Genomic DNA, 13,560 nt, shown 5'->3' with positions numbered 1-13,560 from the left:
CACTTGGCTCTGGCCTTTCCCACCTCCCTCCACTCTCAGTTAACTTCTCTGACCCTGAGTGTGCTGCTGCAGCCAGGTCTCCTCTTTCTGGGGCATGGGACCCGTTGTTGGGCAACTCTGGGACAACGGACAGTGACATGGCCCAAGTTCTGTCCAGCTGCAACTCTGAGCACCCCGATAGCCTGGCTATGCCTCGTCTAGCCTCTCAGGGACCTCGGCCTCAGCATAACCCAAATCCAGCCCCTGGATGCCTCCCACCCTGCCTGGTTTGGAGTAGCTGGTCCAGCCCCTGCCATTGCTGCCCTGCTGGACTCTGGCCCTTCATGCCCAGTGCAGCACAGAGGGGCAGACCTTGGCCTCCCACCCGGACAAGGCTCAGCCTCTGCTGGGCTGGCCTTGTGCTCTCCCTCCCAGCCCCTTCAGGCCCCAGCCAGATCCTGTCCTTCCCCTGCTCACAGCTTCCTAGGCTCTGGGACCAGGGATCCCATCCCCTCCACCGCATCATGCCCCAAGCCATTGACCTCTGCCCTGGAAGGCTCCAGTCCCCTACAAGCTTGCTGGCCTTGCTCCCTCTCCCAAGAATACCTTCACTCTATCTCCACCACTTACCCCACCCCTTGGGGCTCCCCTCAGGAAGCCATTTCCTCCCAGAAAGCCCTTTCCCCTACAGGATCTGACAAGCCCCCTTTTCCCTAGGCCCCTGCCCCTTAAACAGGGTAATCTGGGTCTAAAGCTGGACTTGTGTCCCCCCTCCCCCCATGGCTGTGGGGAAGGGCCTTGGATGGGTGCCTCCCAGGAGGTAAAATTTAAAGTACCCTGTTTTCTGGGCCTCGCACTCTTGGAACCAGAACCCTGGGCCCTGGGAGTCCAGACCTGGTACAAGGGCTGTGTCCTGGTTTGGAAGTGGCTGAAAAGTGCCCTAGAGACCCTTCTGAAACAAGGGCGAGGTTCCAGAGGTTCGGTTCCCAGCGAGCCCTCTTCTGCCGGGGGCAGGGGAGGAGTCATCCCCTGCCCCTGCCCCTGGCCTCCTGACCTGAGTCAGACGCCGCCTCCTGCTTCAGGATCAGGATCAGTGGGTTGGGGGGCAGCGCCTTCTCCAGTGGGGCCACCAGGTGCCACTTGCATTTACGGCGCATCTATTGTGTGCCGTGCAGGGATGGCGTGTCCACACCCGCAGCCAACTCCCGCCTTCTCCCCGGGACCAGGAGTAGGGAAAGGTGGGGGTTCCCCGGACTCCGACGTCTTGACCCCCCACCCCGCACCCAACCTAGAACTCCGAGGGCTGCGGGCTGCGTCTGGGACCTCCGCCTTGCAAAAGGAGTTGGTGGGATGGGTCCAGGGAGCCCGAGGAGGCGGGGCCAGGTTCTTTGGGAGGGGAGTCAAGGGGCGGGGCTGGATGGAAGAGGCGTGGCCCGGAGCCTAGGGCAGGGCCAGGTCGAAGGGGCGGGGCCGGGCGGACGGGGCGGGGCACGGGGCCGGAACGGGGCCAGACAGAAGGGGCGGGCACAGCTCCGGGCGGGACCTGGCTCCTGGCTACCCGCCGGGAGGGCGGGAGCCTGGCGGCCCAGCCGGGAGCCGCCGCCGGGACGCAGGGCCCGCGGGCTGGGAGCAGAGCCTCGGCAGGTAAGGCACGGCAGCGGGCGCGGAGGGACGGGGCGCGATCGAGTCTCCCGGGCTGGCCGGAGTCCCCGGGGCCGGGGTCCTCTCCGTAGGGCGGGCGGGGGGCGGTCAGCTCCAGCGCGCGCCGGGCTTGGCGGCGCCACTGCCCGAGGAAGCGCGCGAGTTCGGGGGTGCGCGGGGTGCACCCTGGAGGCCTAGGGGCGGGGGCGAGGGCGTCGCGTCTGTCCCGCGTCCCCCTTGTCCCTCTGGCCTCCTCTTCCCCAGGCCCCTGGGGCTCGCAGACCGCCGCAGGCCCCCATTACACGACCCACACATCCCGGCCTCCGAAGGCCCGGGCGGGGAATTTGCCGGTGGAACTCCTCCCGGTAATCCAAACTTTCCTTACCTCAGCCCGCGCAACGAAGGGTGGAGAAAAGCTGCCTGTTGGAGCTGACTCACACTGAAGTGTGAGTGACTGATAGCCCAGTGACCCTGGGGCTGTCTGCGACTCTTATTCTGGGGGACAGTGAGTGTCAGAGAGTTGGGGGTCGGGGACAGACGTCCTTCCACATGTGGGCCGGCCCCTCCCAGCAGCCCGGCTCTTTCCTGCTGCTCTGGGCCTCCGCTTCCCCTGGTGAAGTGCTGACCGTGCTCCCACTGGGGGTGTTGAGGGGGCCTGAGCCCCACTGCAGAGTGCAAGCCTGGAGCTCACTCCCTCTGCCGCCCTGCTGGACCCTGAGCGCCTCACAGCCTCTCTCTGTGCCTCGGTTTGCCCATCTGTCAACCCTGATGACGTCCGTGCCTGCTGGTCAGGTGGCCATGCTGAGTAAAGGGCCCCTCCAAGTGACCCTGGCCTGGGGCGGGGTTCCGTGCGGGACCCCTGGGATTGCCGAGTCGAGGACACGCATGTGATCTTGCTGATGAGGCAGGTAACCAGACCCTAGCACAGAGGGGGCTCAGGAAATGTTACTTGCAGTGATGATGATGTGTAGAATTTTTTCACGACAGTTTGACAGCCAAGGGAGCATGGCAAGTCCTGGAGTCAGCGTAGATTTCCAGGTTTAGGTCTAGCCTGGCATTGACTTCAGTGTAACCCTGGGTCGGCCCTCTGCCCTCTCTGGCCCAGGCTCTTCGAGACCAGAGAAGGGGGCTGGGCTCCATTATCTCCTGGCTCTCCTCCCACTGTGTCCGATACCCAGGGCACCGGCGCAGAGGGCCCTCTGGGAGTCAGGGCTCCACTCCAGGTAGACCAGGAGGCCAGGATGGGGGGCTCCAAGGTGAGAATTCTGTCAAATTCCCCTCCCTCCCCCACCGCCCCCCTCCCAGCCACCACTCCATTACTTGGCTCTGTGCCCCATATTGGGGCACACCCTGGCCAGAGGGGGCAGGCAGAAGGACAGATAGGTAGATGGCCCAGGCTAGTCCCTGTTGGCCATCAGGAAAGAGGGGTGCTGACAGAGGGCCTGGCCTTTCTGGGGAGTCCCTCAGGCCTGCAGAGTCAGGGAGGAGCCCAACAAGGAGGCCAGCCTGGGAGAGATAGGAGGGTGGGCGGATCCAAACCTCCCTTGGCCCTTCCTGTTCACATGGACAGAGGAAAGTGAGATGCTGAGTCAGCCCCCACCATCCTTCCCCCAACATGGATGCCCGCAAGCTTGCAGGCCTACATGGGGGAAGCCTGAGGGAGCACAGAGAGACACACAGAGGGGCTGGGTCCTGGCTTTGAATCCGGCTGCCACCATTTACTAGCTGTGTGATCTTGGCCAGGGGGCTTCACACTGCTGAGCCTGTTTTCTCATCTGTAAAATGGGGGTAGTGAACCACTTTCTGCCTTATAGGTGGTTTTGAATGTCCAGGGACTGGTGGTGGCACATGATTGGTGTTCAGTAACTGTGAGCCACTGGGGGTGCTTTCCCTGGCCCTCAGGGCTGGAGAGCAGGGATAGCTGGGCCACCTCTGCTTGGGAGTGGGAGTGGGGCTGGGCCTGGAGAGATCTGGGGCAAAGGGCAGGCTCCTAGGTCCCTGCCCGCTTGGGTCTCACGGCAAAGGCCAGGGTCTCAGGAGTGGCCAGGCTCAGGGAACCACCTGGGTCCTCCTGGTTTCTGTCCTTGAAGCTCTATCGTGGGACACCAGGGCTCAGTGACTGGCAGGCCCCACTCTCCCCTCATTGGCTGGCTAATAGATGGCCTCAGTAAGGCCTGGGCATGCACATATGTGGTTCTCTAATAACCCCAGGGAGCACGGTCAGCACTCGGCAGCCTGGCTGAGGGAGGTGGGCGGCAGGTGGCCACTGAACGCGGGGTTTGCAATCAGAAGGAGGGCTGTCTGAGCCATGCGACAACCATGAAGGTAGGAACAGACTGAGCCAGAGGCTGGCAGCGGGGAGGGTGGCAGACCAGTTTGACCAGAGTGGCCTGGTGTGCACCGGATGTGGTGAGAGTGTGGACGGGAGCATGGATGAAAGTGCACAGGGGCCTAGGCAGGGAGAGGGGGCTGTCAGGACGCTGAAATCCTACCCACAGCTAGGTGGCCTGTCTCCAAAAGGCCTCTGGATCTCTCCAGTGGCCCTGACCAGTCATCCAAGGGCTGGGGACAGTGCCACATGTGGGCCACTTAAGTCCCAGAGGCGGGGAGGGGGAGCATTCTGGGCTCTTTGTAGCCTCAGGCAGGCAGGCTCATCAGCGCCCACCTCCTGGTCCTTGCCTGCTGGCCTCCGGGAAGGGTGTAGGCTCGGTCGCTGAGGCAGTGGCCTGGGGAGGTCGGTGGGGCCTGAGGGGTTGGCAGGGCACTCTCGTGGTGCCTCCTTACCACCCCTGGGCCTAGGCACCCGGGGGCAGCCAGGATGATGCCGAGAGAAATGGAGCTGCCTCTCAGCCACGGCCAGGAGACCTGAGCCTCCTCAGTGAATTACGCTTCTCCGCCCTCAAGTGATAGAAGCCCCTGGCTCTGGGCCACACTAAAGGATTTGGGCTCGGGGGCCAGGCTCCTGAGTTGCCCTTGAACTCCAGGCGCCATCCCAGTGAAGTGCAAAACAAGGCTGGGCCCTCATCAGGGAGGGGGCCTCACGGTGCTTGAGGTCCCCCCACTGCCCTGCTTCTCCCCGGGCGGCAGAACTTCTGAGGTTCCAGCTTTGGGGCCACCTGCAGGTTAGCCCCTGCCCGTCCCCGTCCCAGGTCATGAACCACGCTGGAACTTGCTGGCAGGACTGGCGCTTCTTTCACCCGGTCCCCAGGTCCAGAGGCGACTGATCCTTGGCCCCCGTGGGCTAACCACAGCGGGCTCCGGTGCTCCTTGCCTGCTGGCCTCCGGGAAGGGTGTGGGCTCGGTGTCCGAGGCAGTGGCCTGGGGCGGTCGGCGGGGCCTGAGGGGCTGGCAGGGCACCCTCCTGGTATCCGTACTCCTTCCCCTGCAGCTGTGCTGCGATTCTGAGAAGTGCCCTCTGCTTCCTTGTGAATCAGACGTTTATTGCGTGCTGGCTGAGCCCAGGGTAGGGGCGGCCCACTGCCAACCACGTTCCAGGCCTCTGGTTGGGGTGTGGGGCGTCTGCCTGCTGGAACCTGCAGAGGCAGGGGAGGTCCCTGTCCCCAGGAGCTGCCAGGCTGACGGGTGAGCGCTCCAAGTTGGCTCCATGCCTGCTGGGAGGAGGGTGGGCTGCCCCACGGCTGGGGGCTGAGCCAGCCCAGGGAAGGCTTCCCGGGGGCTTCTTGGAGCCAGCACAGCTTCTCCCAGGAAGTAGTCGGGGGCCGCATTCGCAGCGCTGGAGCAGCCTGTCCCCTTCACGTCTCGGGGACTCTCTGGACTTCAGGTCCCTCCTTGTGAAATGGGGTTAAAAACAGTTATAACTCATGGTGTCGTCGGAAAAGTTAAATGAGGTGCTGCAGAGGAGCCCTCACTGTGGGATCTTGAGCCCTGTCCCAGGCTGGGGCCTCCCTGCCCTTGACCCTGCAGCTCCGTTTGGGGGATTTCCTCTAGCCTTGCCCAAGGGGATGTTGTAATCTGGCAACATTGTTCTGTGGCATTAGAGAGCTCTGGGTCCTCATACCCCGGCTGCCCCTGTGGCCCCAGCCCTCACTGCTGGCTGCCCCCTGCAAGGTGATGTGAGGTCAGGGGTCGACCTAGGGGCCTGGAATACCAGGGTAGGCCTTGGCTTGACCCCAAAGCCTTGGGAGCCAGGGGCAGCACCCACAGTCCACTTAGGGCCCTGGCTGGGCGCCTGGGCCCGTGCCACCCCACACCGAGCTCTGCTCCTGCGGCAGTGGTGGGTGCCCTTCAGAAAGCTGCTGCCCCCAGACCTCTGCTCCTGTTGTTCATGCTGGGTGCCCTGTGTACCAGGCCCAGGGCCAGGCATGGACAGGTCGCAGCTCAGCCTGTCTGGCCCGCCCTGCCACTCTCTCCCTCGGAAGCAGTTTAATAAAAGGCATAAGTGTCTGTCCTGCTTGGTGCTCAGGGACCCTCCCTGGCCCCTGCCCCTGCTTCCTGGAGCTAAGTGCCTTCTACAAGCCCCAGCCCGTTCCCTGGTCACCTTGTCTACCTGTCTGCTTCTCCCTGCCCAACCGGGGACTCATGAAGGACAGGGACACAATTGAGTGCCCTTGCCCAGCGGTGCCCACATGGGCCTGGCCCAGAAGAGGGACGACCCCCTGTAGAGCATCCCAGGAGCTCCCGCAGACCTGAAGCCCGGCGTGTTTACCTCCTGCTTCCACATCAGAGACACAGGTACCCCGTTATCCTGGAAGGAGTCTGCCGCCCGGCTGGTGACATTTCCAATCAGATCACAGTGGGTGGTTGCGTTCTGGCCTTGTGTGAACCCCTCCAGGTTTCTATCACGGCCCCCTGGCCGTGGGCTCCAGCGGCCGCAGCCCTTAACAGTCACCACTGCGGGCACCTGGTCTCAGGGGCCCCAGCAGTGGTTCAGATGGGGAGACAGGCGGGGAGTCTGGGGCGCTCCACCCTAAGTGGAAGCCGTTCCTTTCTCCTTGGCTGTTCCTTCCTAGAGACACACGTTGGGGCCAAGATTGCGGTCAGCCTGAGCTCCCCTGACCCACCGGCCACAGCGGAGACCTGGTCTTTGGGTCCCAGAGACCCAGTGCCCCAGATGGCGCCTGGCAAGATTAGATCTGCCACCAGTAGGAGAGTGGTGGGGAAGGAGCCAGAAAGGCGGGCCTGGGAGCCCTGCGTGGACAGGTGGGAGGGGGAAGGGGGCATGCCAGGAAAGTCACCTTGTCTCCTGAGGAGTGTCGTCCGTAACCCCAGCTGCTTCCTCTCCTCCTATTTGAGGCCAGAAAAGGAAGACCCTTTCTCAAGGGGCATAGCAGCTGGCACAGAGCCGCTGGGTCCCCTGATGGCCAGGCAGACACAGTGCTGGGGGCCGGGCCCTGGCACGCAGGTCAGTGATCAGCTGGTGGGTTTGACCACGGTGGGCAGAGGACGGAGTGGCCGCGTCCCCTGCCCTTCAGCACAGGACGAGAGGCGGCTTCCCATTGCCATCACCATCTGGCCTGAAATCTCTAGGAGCGCAGGGTGGCCGTTGGATGCTGGGCGGGATCCATGGTAGTGCCCGGCTGTGAGCTGGGTGCACGAGAGGGCCTCAGAGCCCCCAGGGTCAGCGCCAGGCCACTACAGCCTCCCTGCTGAGCCACCCAGATCTTGGCGGGGCCGAGGGCACTTGGGGATAGAGCCTCAGCCTCCCGCAGGAGGTATCACCACCACGTACCCCCCAGCCCCCATCTCGGGAGCTTGTCGATGTTGTGCTGCGGCCCCACTGACCAGCCGGACCCCACAAAGTCCTCCCCCAAGCCCCCCACCTCCTGACTTCTCTAGAATCTCACGCAGGGGGAAGGATGTGCTGCTCCAGGGGACCCCACCCTGACACTTCGCTGCACCAGGGCTGGGGCCCCCAGTGCCGGCTCCTTGCCACACAGCGGAGCTGCTCAGGGGTGGGCCATGGGGGCAGGAGACTCTGGAATCACTTCCCTTTGGGGCCTCACCAGGACCCAGCCTAATCTGGTTCCAGACCTTGGGCTGCAGCTGCCAGAGGAGGCCGATGCCTGGTCCTTCTGTCAGAGGAGGTGTCCCGGACCTGAGGGTGGGGTAAGGGGGAGCCCCAGGCTGCACGCAGGGCCCGGGTTCTGGCCCAGCCGGGCCTCAGCGCCAGTGGCCCTGGTGTCCACTTGCTATAAAATGGAGTGAGGCATGGAGCCCATGCCTCAGTTGCCCAGCCATCCTGGGGTTCCTGGGCACCAGCCTTGGAAGGTTTGCCACCTGGGACAGGAGCTCTCTGAGATCAGCCTTCCGTTCTCTCGAGAATGTGCCCAGGAGGGTGAAGTTCTGTGGTCAGTGGTGGCCGTGCCTGCTCTGGGGGCAGGAAGTCACTGGAGAAGGATGAGTGTTGAGAAAGAGACACCCCCCCACACACACAGGACCTAGGAGGCCCTGCCCCAAGCCCAAGGTTCCTGCCAGCCAGGCACCAACATGTAGTTGTTCCAGAGTGAGGCCTTGGGAAGCAGGAGGGGACGGCCCCACCCCAGTGGACTCCGAGTTGATGCACCTGCCGCCTGGAGGACCCGCAGGGGCCCCTCCCCACAGGCAGCCCCAGGCCCAGCCCTGCGGAGGCAGCAGGCACGTCCTCGCCCTGCAGGGGGCGGCCCCCAAGAATGGTGTAGGAGGTGCCATTTCGGGTAGGGCCTTCTTGGGGTGGGAGCAGGAAGTGGGCAGGAGGGGCCAGGCTGAGAGGTCGGGCATGGGAGGGTTTCTTTTTTAATACATTTATTTATTTATAAATTTATTTGTTTATTTTGGGCTGCGTTGGGTCTTCATTGCTGCGCGCAGGCTTTCTCTAGTTGTGGCGAGCGGGGGCTACTCTTGGTTGCGGTGCGGGGGCTCCTCATTGCGGTGGCTTCTCTTGCTGTGGAGCACGGGCTCTAGGTGCATGGGTTTCAGTAGTTGTGAGACGTGGGCTCAGTAGTTGTGGCTCGCGGGCTCTAGAGCGCAGGCTCAGTAGTTGTGGTGCATGGGCTCACGGGCTCCGTAGTTGTGGCACACGGGCTCAGTAGTTGTGGCACACGGGCTCAGTAGTTGTGGCGTGTGGGCTTCAGTAGTTGCGGCTCAGGGGCTCTATAGCACAGGCTCAGTAGTTGTGGCACACGGGCTTAGTTGCTCCATGGCATGGGGGATCTTCCCGAACCAGGGCTCGAACCCGTGTCCCCTGCATTGGCAGGAGGATTCTTAACCACTGCGCCACCAAGGAAGCCCCCATGGGAGGGTTTTGAGCAGAGGCTGGTTTATGGTTTGAAAGCTTACTCTGGGGTCTTAAGACTGCCTCCTACCCCCCACCACACATACCCTCACCGCAGCAGGGGCTGTAAGGAGCTTGGGCAAAAGCAGGTGAATCGGACCTGCAGGAGGGCTAGGTGTGCGGTGGGCACAGGGGTTCAGCTGACCAGGGTGGAGTCAGTGACCCGCGCTGAGGGGCCGCCAGGGCGGGGGGAAGGCAGACGTGGGGTAGCACCCGGCTCTGGTAGTACTGACTCTGCCCTCCGCCCCCCGCACCCCCAGTCCTCATTGCTGGCTCTTCTGGCGACAGTGGTGTGACCCCATGGCTGTCTCCCTGGGGAGGGGGAGGGTTTCCCTATAGCACCACCGAGCCTGCCCCTCCTCAACCCGGTGCAGGCTGCCCCAGCCCGGTGGCAGGTCCCCAGCCAGGAGGGAGGCCTTAGGGGCTGGCACTCGGGAGCTTGACCCCTGGCTCTGCTGACCATCAGAAGCCACCTTGCCTCTGGGAGGCTTAGTTAGGCTGAGGGTTAGATGAGAGGGTTTGCCTTGTCCACAAGGGCCCCGTGGGCACTTTGCCTGTGGGATCTGGGGAAGCTTTCTAAGGCTGCTGTGCCAGTGGAAGGGGGTGGGCCTGGAGGAAGGGAGCAGGGGGAGGAGCCTGAGCAGAGGCCCTCTCCTCCAGCCCTGCACTGGGCTCTGAGGTCCCCTGAGGGCACCACTCCCCAGCCTGGCTGTGGGGCATCAGGGTGTCCCGGGGTGACCTAAGTTTGCAGGGTGGGGACAGCACGAGGCGGTCAGGGAAGGCGTGCAAGCCGTCCGCCGTGGCTGAGCACCAACGGGGTGACGGCCTTGAACCTCAGACTGAGCCCAGTTGCCTTTGAGAGTTGCCTCCCAGCTGTGGCTGGGACAGTGGCTCAGAGAGAGGGGCCGGGGCGCAAGATCCTGCAGGACCACCGGCCTTGGGAGGATGGCAGGATGGCTGGATGGAGACAGCCCTCCCCCACCCCCTCCTGTCCCCTGTCCTGTCTGTCAAGGCTGCCCAGGAGGGGCAGGAGAGCTGGGGCTAGGCCCCTTTCCCGCCATCCTGGGCCCACCGCCAGACCCTTCTTCTCGCTGGGCCTCCGAACAATGGGGCAGTGTGAGGGCGCCTGGGAACAGTCAGGCCAGCCAGGCCCCCTGTGGGCCCAGCTGAGGGGCTCGGAGGGGAGCCAGGGCCGTGAGTCATCCATCCAGCGCCTGGCCCAGGGCTCCCAGGCTGAGGAGGAACAGCTTCTCGGTTCCCCACACCACACCGCAGGGCTGGCCTGCTCCTCCTTCCCTCTTTTGCCCCTCTGTCCGTGCCTCTTCCTGCGGCCTCTGGCTCCCTCCCTTCTGGGTGTGCCTCTGTCCAGCCAGAGACCCAGGCCTGGGAGTGGCTGCGGCCTGCTCCCCCAGCCCCCGTCCACGGCAGCCCGGCGGAGGGGCTGCCCCGTCACAGGGCGTCCCCCCCCCACGAGCCTGCGGGGAACCCCAGGAAGTAGCCAGTGAGAGGGCAAGACCCTCCTAAGGCCAACTTAAAATTGACCAAGGAATAAAAGGTGAGCAAAAGCAGAAACAAGGGCTTCCCTGGTAGCGCAGTGGTTAGGAATCTGCCTGCCAATGCAGGGGACACGGGTTCGAGCCCTGGTCTGGGAAGATCCCACATGCCGCGGAGCGACTAAGCCCGTGAGCCACAACTGCTGAGCCTGCGCGTCTGGAGCCTGTGCTCTGCAACGGGAGAGGCCACGACAGTGAGAGGCCCGCGCACCGCGATGAGGAGTGGCCCCCACTTGCCGCAATTGGAGAGAGCCCTCGCACAGAAACGAAGACCCAACACAGCCAAAAATAATAAATAAATAAATAAATAAAAAAGCAGAAACAATGCAATAAAATAAAAAACTCAGAGAGTGAAGGTTAATCAACAGCGTCAAAGAAAAAAAATGTTTGAAAACAGCCTAAAAATATTAACATTAGGGGGACTTCCCTGGTGGTTCAGTGGTTAAGACTCTGCACTTGCACCACAGGGGGCGCGGGGTTCGCTCCCTGGTCCGGGAGCTAAGATCCTGCAGGCTGTGCGGCCAAAAAAAAAATTAACATTAGTGATAAAAGGATAAAAATAAATGGATTAAAACTGAAGAGACACCAAACCCTAAAATGCTGAAGTGAGAAGGAGGGAAGGGACCTTGTGGTATGGACTTGGCCTTGACGGGTTCCAGCCTGTGGCAGGGTGGGCCCGAGACCAAAACACCTCTGGACAATTGGTGAACCAGGTTCCTAGGTGAGTGAGTGGTCCAGGGACCCCCAGCGGTATATGGAGGAGCTGAGATGCGGGGCCACACCTCATGCCCCTGGGTCCTGATGCCCTTTGCCCTGACCCGGGAGCCCTGACTTGGTGAAATGCTGTAAGGTACTCAGGAACTTTCTGGTTCCTGTGGTCTGAGGGAGGCCACCATGGCACGAAAGATCCTAAAGAGATGAGTAAAGGAACAGATGTTACTAGTGTCAAGGTCAGTGCCCCTGGTGGCCTACCCTGGGATGCCCCAGCAGGTGGTTGCCAGTGTGGAGGGCTCATACAGCTGCCCTGGCCTGGCACTGGCGGACAGCAAGTGTCCCTGCAGCGTGCCTGTCAGGGCCAGCCTCGGCTCCTGCAAGTAGCAGTGGGGCCAGGTCTCTCTGGATGCCTCCTCTCACCCCAACCCCAGGCCCTTTGCACAAGCTCTTTGCTACTCAAGACACTTTCCATGTGATCTTCTTGTTTGGCTATGGCGTGCGGATGCTGGCTGATGTGTCACCCCATCTGGGTGGAAGCATTGTCACAAGGATGTGAGTCAGAGGTGGCTGCCTCCCCAGCAGATCCGGGGGTGAAGGGTGCAGCGTTTGCTGACAGGTGGCGATGCCCTGATGGCCTCCCTCTGTCCCAGTACCGGTGGCAGTGGTGAACAGGGCTCAGGGTGGGGGCTTGTGGCTGGGACAGTCTCCTGACCAGCTCCCCCTGGGCTCTGGGAATACGTGTAAAACAGAAGCAGACTCTGAATTCACGAGGACAGGCTGGCATGTGCCCACATCCCCAGTCGTGTGTCCCACCCCCGTGTGCCCCAGCCTCCTGGCCAGAGCCTGGAGCCCTCCTCTGGGCTGCTGGGTTCTCTGCTGGGTGGGAGCTGGCATCCTTCCTGAAAGTAGGCCCTGGGGCTCCTTCTCCTCCTCATGCCCCTCAGAGCCAGGCTTGGCAGGAAGTGCCAGGCTGCATGGTGTGGGTGAGGTGGCCCCGGCTCTGGGCCACATGGGTGGTGCTGGCTATGTGGCCACTGCTGCAGCCCACTCAGCCTCAGCTTCCTCATCGGGAGAGCAGGAGATGGGCAGTTGGGGACTGAGTGGGCCATGGGGGCTGACGGCTTGGCACTGGGCGGACATTCCCAGAGGGTGCCCCCTGCCCTGGCCCACTGACTCGGCCCTCCTGTCACAAGAGGTTGACCGCAGACAGGAAAGCGCCCCCAGCCTTCGTGACCCCCCTGCCTTGGCTTCAGCAAGTGGGGACGTGTCCCCACAGGATGTGACATGTACATGTGTCCCCAGCAGGGTCTGGCTGGTGGTAGCCTGTGCTCCTGAGGCCTGGGGCTGATGTCGGGGACCAGACCCTCCACTGAGGGCCAGGCTCTGGAGTGCTGAGGAAGCCACAGTGACATGACCCAAGGAGCATGCACGGTGGCCGCTGGGAAGAGGGTGGAGCGGGCTGGGTTTGGGGAAGTCCTGCCCTCTGCATGTTCCTCGTCTGCCGGGAGTGACCTCAGAGGAGATGGTCTGTCCCCTTCTGGGCCACCTGACAACGGGGCTCGGCAGATTCCAGCCCAGCCACACCCCCTTGGCCCCTGGAGGGTGGGCAGCAGTGTTGGGCAGCCTGGTCTGCCTGGGCTCAGCCCACCGGGCGCTCGGGGCCTGAAGGGTGCGTCGTCCAGGCCCTACACCTGCTCTGCCGGTGCTGGTTGCTGGTCGCTTTGTGGGCAAGGACGGTGAGAACAGTGAGACTGGGAGAGGTCAAGTGCCTGGCCGAGGTCACTCTCGGGGTGTCCAGGCCTTGCTCAGTGGGTGGCAGAGCCCCCACACTAGGCATTGTCATTGCAGCCAGAGGCCCCCCAGGGATGGAGCAGTGGGGGTCTTAGGGAGAGATGAACGGTTTCATTCAGTGAACGAGCTCCGTGATGGGACCCCATGCAGAGTCGGGAGTGTCCAGCTAATGAGGTGGGATCTGTTCATGCTGCAGGAGGTGCCCAGGCCAGCTTCATGCTGGGGACACTGCAGGGGACAGACACAAGGAGTGGCTGTCATGTCACCCCCCATCGAGCTGTGTCGGAGGAGGGTCAGAGAGTCAACAGACAGGCTGAAAATGCCGCAGTCAGTGTGGCCCTGCATGTGGGCGGAGCCTACGCTGGAGAAGGGCAGGGGCTGTGTGTGCAGGTAGTGGGTCTGGACGTGGGGCGGAGGAGGCAGGGGTGGGACCAAGGGGAAAGGAGATGTCGCTTCAGGCCGAGCACAGCACTGGGCAAAGGTGTCCGTCACCCTCGGGTGGAATTTTCAACCCTGGGAGCGTGGCTCAGATGGGGCCAGCGGTGAGCGAGGAGGCGGGGATACTCGGGGCTCCAGACCCACGGGGGCAGGATGGGAAGGTGTCGCCTGGCT

General features: G+C 63.0%; 1 protein-coding gene across 2 annotated transcripts in view; it reads left to right on the top strand.

The window, feature by feature from the left end:
* The first annotated feature begins 1,508 nt into the window (after positions 1 to 1,508).
* Positions 1,509 to 13,560, top strand: part of SH3BP2 (SH3 domain binding protein 2) — a 36,655-nt gene continuing 24,603 nt past the window's right edge. The window contains exon 1 of one of the 2 annotated variants that reach the window (XM_068543545.1): positions 1,509 to 1,623. The gene's annotated coding sequence lies outside the window, so the exon portion shown is untranslated. Of the gene's footprint in view, positions 1,624 to 5,180; positions 5,203 to 13,560 lie in introns of those variants that run through there. The other variant, XM_068543549.1, reaches the window with a different exon arrangement.

This window comes from Eschrichtius robustus, chromosome 4, assembly GCF_028021215.1.
Source record: "Eschrichtius robustus isolate mEscRob2 chromosome 4, mEscRob2.pri, whole genome shotgun sequence".
NCBI lineage: Eukaryota > Metazoa > Chordata > Mammalia > Artiodactyla > Eschrichtiidae > Eschrichtius > Eschrichtius robustus.
This window is presented reverse-complemented; position numbering and strand designations above follow the sequence as displayed.